Source organism: Salvelinus sp. IW2-2015, linkage group LG5 (assembly GCF_002910315.2).
Source record: "Salvelinus sp. IW2-2015 linkage group LG5, ASM291031v2, whole genome shotgun sequence".
NCBI classification, from domain to species: Eukaryota; Metazoa; Chordata; class Actinopteri; order Salmoniformes; family Salmonidae; genus Salvelinus; species Salvelinus sp. IW2-2015.
In genome coordinates this window covers 35,447,846-35,457,058 of record NC_036844.1, presented here as the reverse complement: position 1 = coordinate 35,457,058, position 9,213 = coordinate 35,447,846, and the positions used below count along the sequence as shown (strand labels likewise).

General features: G+C 43.6%; 1 pseudogene; it reads right to left on the bottom strand.

The window, feature by feature from the left end:
• Positions 1–3,061: 3,061 nt before the first annotated feature.
• On the bottom strand, positions 3,062–9,213 carry LOC112067785 (uncharacterized; annotated as a pseudogene).

Here is a 9,213-nt window from a genome sequence, read left to right as displayed (position 1 = left end):
CGGGTGGAGATGTTGTTACTACCTCACCACCTGGGGCGGCCCGTCAGGAGTCCAGGACCCAGTTGCACAGGCGGGGTCGAGAACCAGGGTCTCGAGCTTGATGACGAGTTTGGAGGGTTCTATGGTGTTAAATGCTGAGCTGTAATCGATGAACAGCATTCTCACATAGGTATTCCTTTCTTCCAGATGGGTTAGGGCAGTGTGCAGTGTGGTTGCGATTGCGTCGTCTGTGGACCTATTGGGTCGTAAGCAAAATGGAGTGGGTCTAGGGTGTCCGGTAGGGTGGAGGTGATATGGTCCGACTAGTCTCTCAAAGCACTTCATGATGACGGAAGTGAGTGCTACGGGGCGGTAGTCGTTTAGCTCAGTTACCTTAGCTTTCTTGGGAACAGGAACAATGGTGGCCCTCTTGAAGCATGTGGGAACAGCAGACTGGGATAAGGATTGATTGAATATGTCCGTAAACACACCAGCCAGCTGGTCTGCGCATGCTCTTGAGGACGCGCGCTGGGAATGCCCGTCTGGGCCTGCAATGCCTGCGAGCGTTAAAACGATTAAATGTTTTACTCACCTCGGCTGCAGTGAAGGAGAGCCCGCAGGTTTTGGTAGCGGGCCGTGTCAGTGGCACTGTATTGTCCTCAAAGCGGGCAAAAAAGTTATTTAGCCTGTCTGGGAGCAAGACATCCTGGTCCGCGACGGGGCTGGTTTTCTTTTTGTAATCCGTGATAGACTGTAGACCCTGCCACATACCTCTTGTGTCTGAGCTGTTGAATTGCGACTCTATTTTGTCTCTGTACTGGGACTTAGCCTGTTTGATTGCCTTGCGGAGAGAATAGCTACACTGTTTGTATTCGGTCATGTAGTATAAACTCAAACGGACGACTAGAAAAACCTCACACCCAGTTTATTCCCCTACTAAGTCATACAGCTGCAAAGACATTTTGCACATGATCAAACAGGCATTTATACGTCAAGATGAGATTAGTGGTGTAACTTTTTCACAACTGCTATCAGTTGCCTGACACTGCCTAGATGTTGCTCTGTTGTCTTCGCGGTCGAACCGTCTGCTAGCAGTTCCTCTTTATCTGGTCACTTCTCCATGATGTTTATCAGTGACCTCGTGTTCACTTTACTCAACAGACCTGGGTCATCTACTGTATTCCCCTTTTCTCTCACAGTAACTTTCACTTACACCTAGTTCCTCTTTACCCTTCCTTGACCCCTAACATATACACTAACATATACACTGCCGGTCAAAAGTTGTAGAACACCTAGTCATTCAAGGGTTTTTCTTTATTTTTTACTATTTTCTACATTGTAGAATAATAGTAAAGACATCAAAACTATGAAATAACACATTTGGAATCATGTAGTAACCAAAAAAAGTGTTAAACAAATCAAAATYTATTTTATATTTGAGATTCTTCAAAGTAGCCACCCTTTGCCTTGATGACAGCTTTGCACACTCTAGGCATTCTCTTTTAACCAGCTTCATGAGGTAGCAAAGCACCWKCACACCWRKACACCTCCTCCTCCATGCTTTACGGTGGGAAATACACATGCGGAGATCATCCGTTCACCCACATCGCGTCTCACAAAGACACGGCAGTTGGAACCAAAAATATAAAATTTGGACTCCAGACCAAAGGACAAATTTCCACCAGTCTAATGTCCATTGCTTGTTTTCTTGGCCCACGCAAGTCTCTTCTTCTTACTGGTGTCTTTTAGTAGTGGTTTCTTTGCAGCATTTTGACCATCAAGGCCTGATTCACACAGTCTCCTTTGAACAGTTGATGTTCAGATGTGTCTGTTGCTTGATTTCTGTGAAGCATTTGTTTGAGCTGCAGTTTCTGAGGCTGGTAACTCTAATGAACGTCTCCTCTGCAGCAGAGGTAACTCTGGGTCTTCCATTCCTGTGGTCCTCATGAGAACCAGTTTCATCATAGCGCTTGATGGTTTTTGCGACTGCACTTGAAAAAACTTTGATCTTGACATTTTCTGGATAGACTGACCATCATGTCTTAAAGTAATGATGGACTGTTGTTTCTCTTTGCTTATTTGAGCTATTCTTGCCATAGTATGGACTTGGTATTTTACCAAATAGGGCTATCTTCTGTATACCCTCCTACCTTGTCASAACACAACTGATTGGCTCAAACGCATTAGGAAGGAACGAAATTCCACAAACTAACTTTTAAGAAGGCACATCTGCCTATTGAAATGCAAGCTGTTTATTAAAAGAGAATTCCAAAGTGTGCAAAGCTGTGATCAAGGCAAAGGGTGGCTATTTGAAGAATCTGAAATATAACATATGTTTTGATTTGTTTAACACATTTTTGGTTACTACATGATTCCATATGTGTTATTTCATAGTTATATCTTCACTATTATTCTACAATGTAGAAAATAGTAAWAATTAAAATTAAAACTTGAATGAGTAGGTGTTCTAAAACTTTCGACCGGTAGTGTATATTCCTTCTACATGTAAAGTAGAAGTAGAAGTAAAGTAAAGTAGAAGTAGAATCATTTCAAGTATGATAACATAAATACGTACATTTGAAGCTAGAATCCAACATAATTGCTCTATTTTATACAATTATTGAGGGCGTCGCATGCCCAAAAACAACACTGTCATGCTGAGAATAATGAGAATGAATAGTGTCTTATGAATTTCATACCTAAAATGTCAAGAATGGTGCCACTTACACYGACCAGTGTTTCTCAACCTCTGGTCCCTGAACCTGTGCCGGTCCCTGGGATGTTGCTGGCTGGTCCCTGAGCTATTTAACTGACTCCAATTTAGTCAGTTCTAAGTGCTAGCTTTAATGTAAGCTGTTCCCCCAAGGAGGAAAAACTAAAGCTTGCCGATCCTTGACACAAAGTGACCATAGTTTGCCGGTCCCTGGAATAAAGAAACAGTGCCCTAGACACACACCTTTGTAATTCCCCCCTACCAAACATGCTGTTTCCAATGTCATGACTAACATATTACTTACAATTTGTGCCCAATAGAAAATGAATAGTGAACTTCTTGAATTACAAAGGACTTTTATTTAAAAAAAATAAGGATAAACAATCAACATGAAAGTAGGCAAACATTATACATTGTTTGATAGATAGATACTTTATTACATCCCGAGGGGAAAGTAGGTCTCAAAATTTATATGAATCAATGTCTGCTTTATTTCTACATGAATTTCTCTTATGATAATCATTAACAATCAGTAGGAAGATCAGCTGCTTCATTTAGATTCACTAATGTAGAACATGTAATAGACTAGCTGTCCAGGGGGTGTGTTTGTACATCAAGCTGCCTCACGCTACAGAAACAGGACGCAGGCTCCTGTTCTGTGGGCCGTTCTGGCTCGCACAAGTCCACTCACTTAATGTTGAAAATGTGTCAACTGAGAGTTTACGTGATTCTCGTTTTAATACAAAGCATTGCAATCAGCTCCAGTAAGCGGACAATTGACTGGGTCTAGAGATATATCTGATTTAATACTACAAATTTAACTGAGTTATGACCTATTCACTTGATTAGTGCAAGCCACCGACCGTGCCACTTGGTCGGAAGCAGGGTGAGATCATGGACTTTGACTTTGAGTTAGGCCTACTTCTTCCCTGGCCAATCTCTGACTACTTTCTGTATTTGGTTGACTCTTTTAGTGATCTTCTGCAGTCTGTCTTGTTTCTCCTTAASCTTGCGTCGCTCATCGGGGAGTAGTTCCTCTCCTCTTGCCATCTTCTCCAGAAGCTCAGACTCYTATTTCATTTTCTTCAACCCTACGATGCGATCTTCGAAGCCTGGCTTGCGTTGGTCCTCTTCGGTGCGAATGAGTATCTCGATGTACTCCACAGTGGAGAGAGAGCTTGGCTTCAGTGCAATCTCATTTAGTCTCTTAAGACAATTGGAGGACAGCTTGATCAAGTACTTCAGCTTGTCCTCGATAACAATGTACTCATCTTCAATCTTCTCCAGCATCTGCTTGTTGTTCATAAACTTGCCCRGTGCCTTCATGAAGTTGTCCTTCAACTCTTTAATGGTCTTTTTCTCTTTCTTAGTTTCATATGTCCATAAGGCTTTTTCCTTGTCGTGGTTAAGGTAAGAGCAGTTTCCTGGACACATGACACAGTTACCATTATCATCCATCACGGCACATTRTTTGGTGTCATCCTCGTRAGGSAGAAAGCAGRTGGTGTGGCATGTGAACTMGCAWARYATGCAGTTTGTAGCAAAACAACTTYATTTGGTRCTRMTAGCAACTAGAACCTCTACCTCTGTCTCAAAGTCTTGGTTCTGTTTCAWGTTCWRGTCKTCGTTCTSCAGGCACTMTTRGAKRGTTTTGATCTCATTCAGCTTTGACAGACCTGCTGTGATCTGAGGGGRCAGTCGTGTCATGYCCTMCTCCAAACGCTCACGTTCTTCCAYCACTTTCTTGGTCATRGTTAGATCTTTGCTCTCAWTGCTTTCCAAGMCTTTGAAGAAAGCTTTCATCTGTTTAAAAGTTGACCTCCAGACAATCTTCTCTAGTCCATCCTCATTATCATCCTCTGAACTATCTCCTTCAGAGCTTTTGTCTTCTTCTACTTTCTGAGAGAGCAGAGCTGAATTGTTGAATTTGAAATGGGTTGGGAGTCCCTTATTGTTTTTCCTACAGGGAAGGTCTGCAGCTTGGATGGCCTCCAGCACAGGTATGTCCTTCCCATCAGCAAATGTCACGAGCATCAGGATGTTATCAGCAACGTCRTTTCCAAAAATGGACAGGATGGAGTCAAATATGTATTTCTGATTAGCACTGAGACGGACGAGGGATGCCTGCACTACAAAGCAGACTGCATCAATGTGATKAATCCCTAAAGGGTTACACAAWAAMTCCTTCACTTGCTCTGTGATRAGTTTATCATGTGCKATTCCTCMAGTGTCTCCGAACCCTGGTGTGTCAATAATGGTCAGKGAATAAGYAATCTGAAAGCCTGGCTGGTTGTAGASCTCYTATGATGTRACGATTGAKGTCTGGCTCTCAGCCTGTGACCTGTTGSTCACCTCATGGATGAGCTTAAAGCGGTAGTGATCTTCCCACTTTACCCCGAGAATGTAGTTGATCATGACATTTACCAGAGTTGTTTTTCCTGCACCTGTGGACCCCAGAAGCAAGATTGCCTTGTTATTCCCTTTCTCAACTTTCCRTCCAAATGTGTACTGTTCAAAACMTTCCTTTACARCCAACTTCTGTTCCAGATTCAGCRTATAGATTGACGGGTTGCCTTTCTTAACCTTCTCTGATTTCTTCAGAAATTCCTCACTTTTTGTTGCTGTCGATTGGCTCCTCTTCGGTTGGGCGTCAGAAGCCCTGATGGTAGTCAGCACTGCCTCCGGACRGGGTAGACTCTTCCCTGCTTCYCCACAGTTAGCAGAGACTCTGACACTGTATGCAGTTTCAGGCTTTAGACCTTCCAGTGTGCACTCTCTGGTGGTGGTTTTGATGGTGTGCCACATCTTATTGTCAACAGCCTTCGCACACTCTCTGTAGTCAACCTCATAGCCTATGACTTCTACATCGTCTCCCACCATGGTAGGAATGTCCCAGTTCACTCTGATACTTTCAGATTCCAGYTTTTTRTCTGTGGGTGYTCCAGGGGGGCTACATGGGCGGGTCCTGYAGTARTCTGTCCAGTCACTGGAGAGGCTCACACCAGGTCTACACACCGCCCTACAGCTGAAGCGGTAGTCTTTATAGGMGTTCAAACGTCTGATGGTGACCCGGTTAGTGCTAACATCAGCTTTGATCTCTGTCCACTCAGATTCAGCCTGCACAGCCTGGTACAAAACCTGGTACGACTCCACAGWCMTGACGCCAAGGTTGGGAGMGTTYATTTSCACGTGGACACAGTCATGCTCCAMACTCTTGATGGTGGGGACACCTGGCTTTGATGGCAGRTCAAACTGGGGACTCAACAGTGTCCCTTTCTCATAGACATGGATGGAGGARGCAGTGATGAGTTTGTCTGGAATRGATGCAATGCAGAATGCAATATTTTCTCTGTCTTTGTTTGACTCTTTGAAGTCTAGGAACAGTTGTATGMTTTGCCTGGTTAGGGTGGTTACCTCCCCCGAGCGAAACCACTTTTCTGCTGCTGATTTCCCAGCTGCATTGGGGTCATAAGGAATCAGTGAAGAATCACTCTTTGATTCTTCCAGCAAGTAGTTCTCCAAYTCTACCAKYTACTCYTCTTTGTCWTTCAAAGAGGAGAATGCAAAGCACACTACATGATCTTTGGCTTGATCAAGCACTATTCCATCCAATTCACTGCTTGAGTACACAACTTGTACCTCTTTCATTATGTCAAGGTAAGAGCTGACAACATTCATCTCTCTCTCTCTGTCATCCAGGTACGTGATCATAAGATCATTCTGGAATGGAGAGCGTTCCTTACTGTTGAGCATTTTTATCAGCTCTTCTTCCTCCATTCCTCCTCCTCTTATGTTGGGAAGAACCTTGCAAAGACCTTTCTGGAAAACCAGCTTGTACTCTGAGCACAAGTCCCTGAACTTGCTGAGCTTGGCATTGATTTCAGGGAACTTGATAGCCATGTCTTCCWTCATCAWGTCCCGGAATGTTACATCAGTGTTGTCCAGCCRGTCRAAGAMRCGCTGTGCYCGACYCACCAGGCTAACACTGATCTGCCTGACTAGCTGGGCYGCTGCAGAGTCCAGGTTCTTGAGAGGATAGAGCCAGACAGTCATGGGCACAGCATGTTCTCCCTTTTCCCCTAACAGACGTGGCAGGCRGGCATACAGCCTGGTGGCATCTTCAAATGTGACAGGYTTGTTTTCTAGTGCAAAATCACCATGGAAAGTGCAGCTGAATGTATTGGCCTGTTGCTTCTCTTCCTCGCTCATCTTCAGTGATGCCTGCCCTTCTATTGTTATGAGGGGGATCTTCTTTATTGTGGCCTGCAGGTTTCCTTGAATATCCTGGTGGTTTTCTCCTGAGGAAACCTCACGGTCAAAAACAAAGAAGGCTTGTGCACCGTAGAGAATGGCAGTCACCACATGTGTGGCAGAACCCTCTTGGAAGACATTARYGTGTTTCACATTTCCTGCCCCCAGGTGGTCCATGGTCAGCTGCTCGAAGCGAGTGGTGGTACGGTACTGCAGAGAAACCCTAGACTGATGCTTTGAGGTCTTTTTATCATGTAGGAATTCAGCAGAACCCTTCACACTGACTAAGCCACCAAGAAAACTGGCCTCCAGAGATGCAGACACATTCAAAGCTTCTGACTTGTCTTCACTTGAGTCGGAAGCAATGATTTTGAAATCAGTGTTAGGTTGTGGAGAGACATTTATGTCTTTCTGTAGCATTTCAGAATCCCAGAGTGTGATACCTGCAGTTTAAAAAGAGAGAATGACAAATAACTTTCATTATGAAAAAAATAACGATCTCCAACGTGTACAGTCGTGGCCAAAAGTTTTGAGAATGTCACAAATATAAATTTTCAAGAAGTCTGCTGCCTCAGTTTGTATGATGGCAATTTGCATATACTCCAGAATGTTATGAAGAGTGATCAGATGAATTGCAATTAATTGAAAAGTCCCTCTTTGCCATGCAAATGAACTGAATCCCCCAAAAACATTTCCACTGCATTTCAGCCCTGCCACAAAAGGACCAGCTGACATCATGTCAGTGATTCTCTTGTTAACACAGGTGTGAGTGTTGACAAGGACAAGGCTGGAGATCACTCTGTCATGCTGATTGAGTTTGAATAACAGACTGGAAGCTTCAAAAGGASGGTGGTGCTTGGAATCATTGTTCTTCTCTGTCAATCATGGTTAACTGCAAGGAAACACGTGCCGTCATCATTGCTTTGCACAAAAAGGGCTTCACAGGCAAGGATATTGCTGCCAGTAAGATTGTACCTAAATCAACCATTTATCGGATCATCAAGAACTTCAAGGAGAACGGTTCCATTGTTGTGAAGAAGGCTTCAGGGTGCCCAAGAAAGTCCAGCAAGCGCCAGGACCGTCTCCTAAAGTTGATTCAGCTGCGGATCGGGGCACCACCGGTACAGAGCTTGCTCAAGAATGGCGGCAGTCTGACAAGGTTGGTGATTTACTGCCACCTGCAGTTACGGAATGTTTGTCAGAAGTATAATTCATTGGCTGACCCCTCCTGCTGACCTGAAAGGAATTCTGTTATCCTTCCTTAAAGGAGCTAAATATAAAAATGTTGAATTGTGATTTAAGAAAATGTCCATAAAATGTCTACATTAAAAATAACATAAAATTATAGTGTATCACAAACAAATTATTTAGGCTCACACATCAGCATAATTTAGAGGTGTGGTCATCTCCTCACAAGCACAACCAACAACGGAAAACTGGAGCAAGCATGTAGAAATCGTGCTGTCTTTACCTGGTTGCTAAAATTCTACATTTCAGTTTGTGACAAAACAAGCCATCTTTAGTGTAGAAAATCATTGTACCATCTAAATCGCTGTGAAATATGTTAAGAACATATTGAACTAAATAAGAACATATTGTTTTTTCAGCTGTTTAAAGCTGGTGTACAAAACCGGAAGTAAATGCAAAACTTAAGGAAGTGGCGGGGGGACGGAAGGGCGAGAGGTGTTTGAATTCAGGCTGTGTTGATGCAATTCACCTAGTTTCCACAAGGGGGCTTTGTTTTATCTGTAGCTTCTGTAACCCATGCAAGTCACACCAACTTGACTACTTCAAAATGGTGAAAGCCCTCAATGACGCTGCCCATGTTAGATCAGGCTTTGGGACAAGTCTATCCAACTCTATGGTGCAAACACAGTCAATGAATTGAATAGTTTACTGTACCTGGAATGAGGACATCCCTGCGACAGTCATACAGCATCCCCAGCTGGAATGGTCGGCCCAGAGCGGCTGTCTCAATGGTCTCAGAGTCAGACATGACTCRGTGTTCTGAAAACACATCAGAGCAGGGGTTTATCCACAGCTATATATACTTCAGAACTATTGTATAGTAGAAACATTTAGAAGAATGCAGGGCTTTACAAATAGGAGAGTCGATATTTAGGTTGAAATAACAAAGGTACAAAAGACAGACATAAGATGCAGACATCTGAATCACTCACATTTCTGTCTCTTCCGCAGTCTCGTGTTGTTCTCCTGGGATGGGAGGCGAGCCCTAGAGCCTTGATGCTCAGCGTTCGATTTTCCAGGTT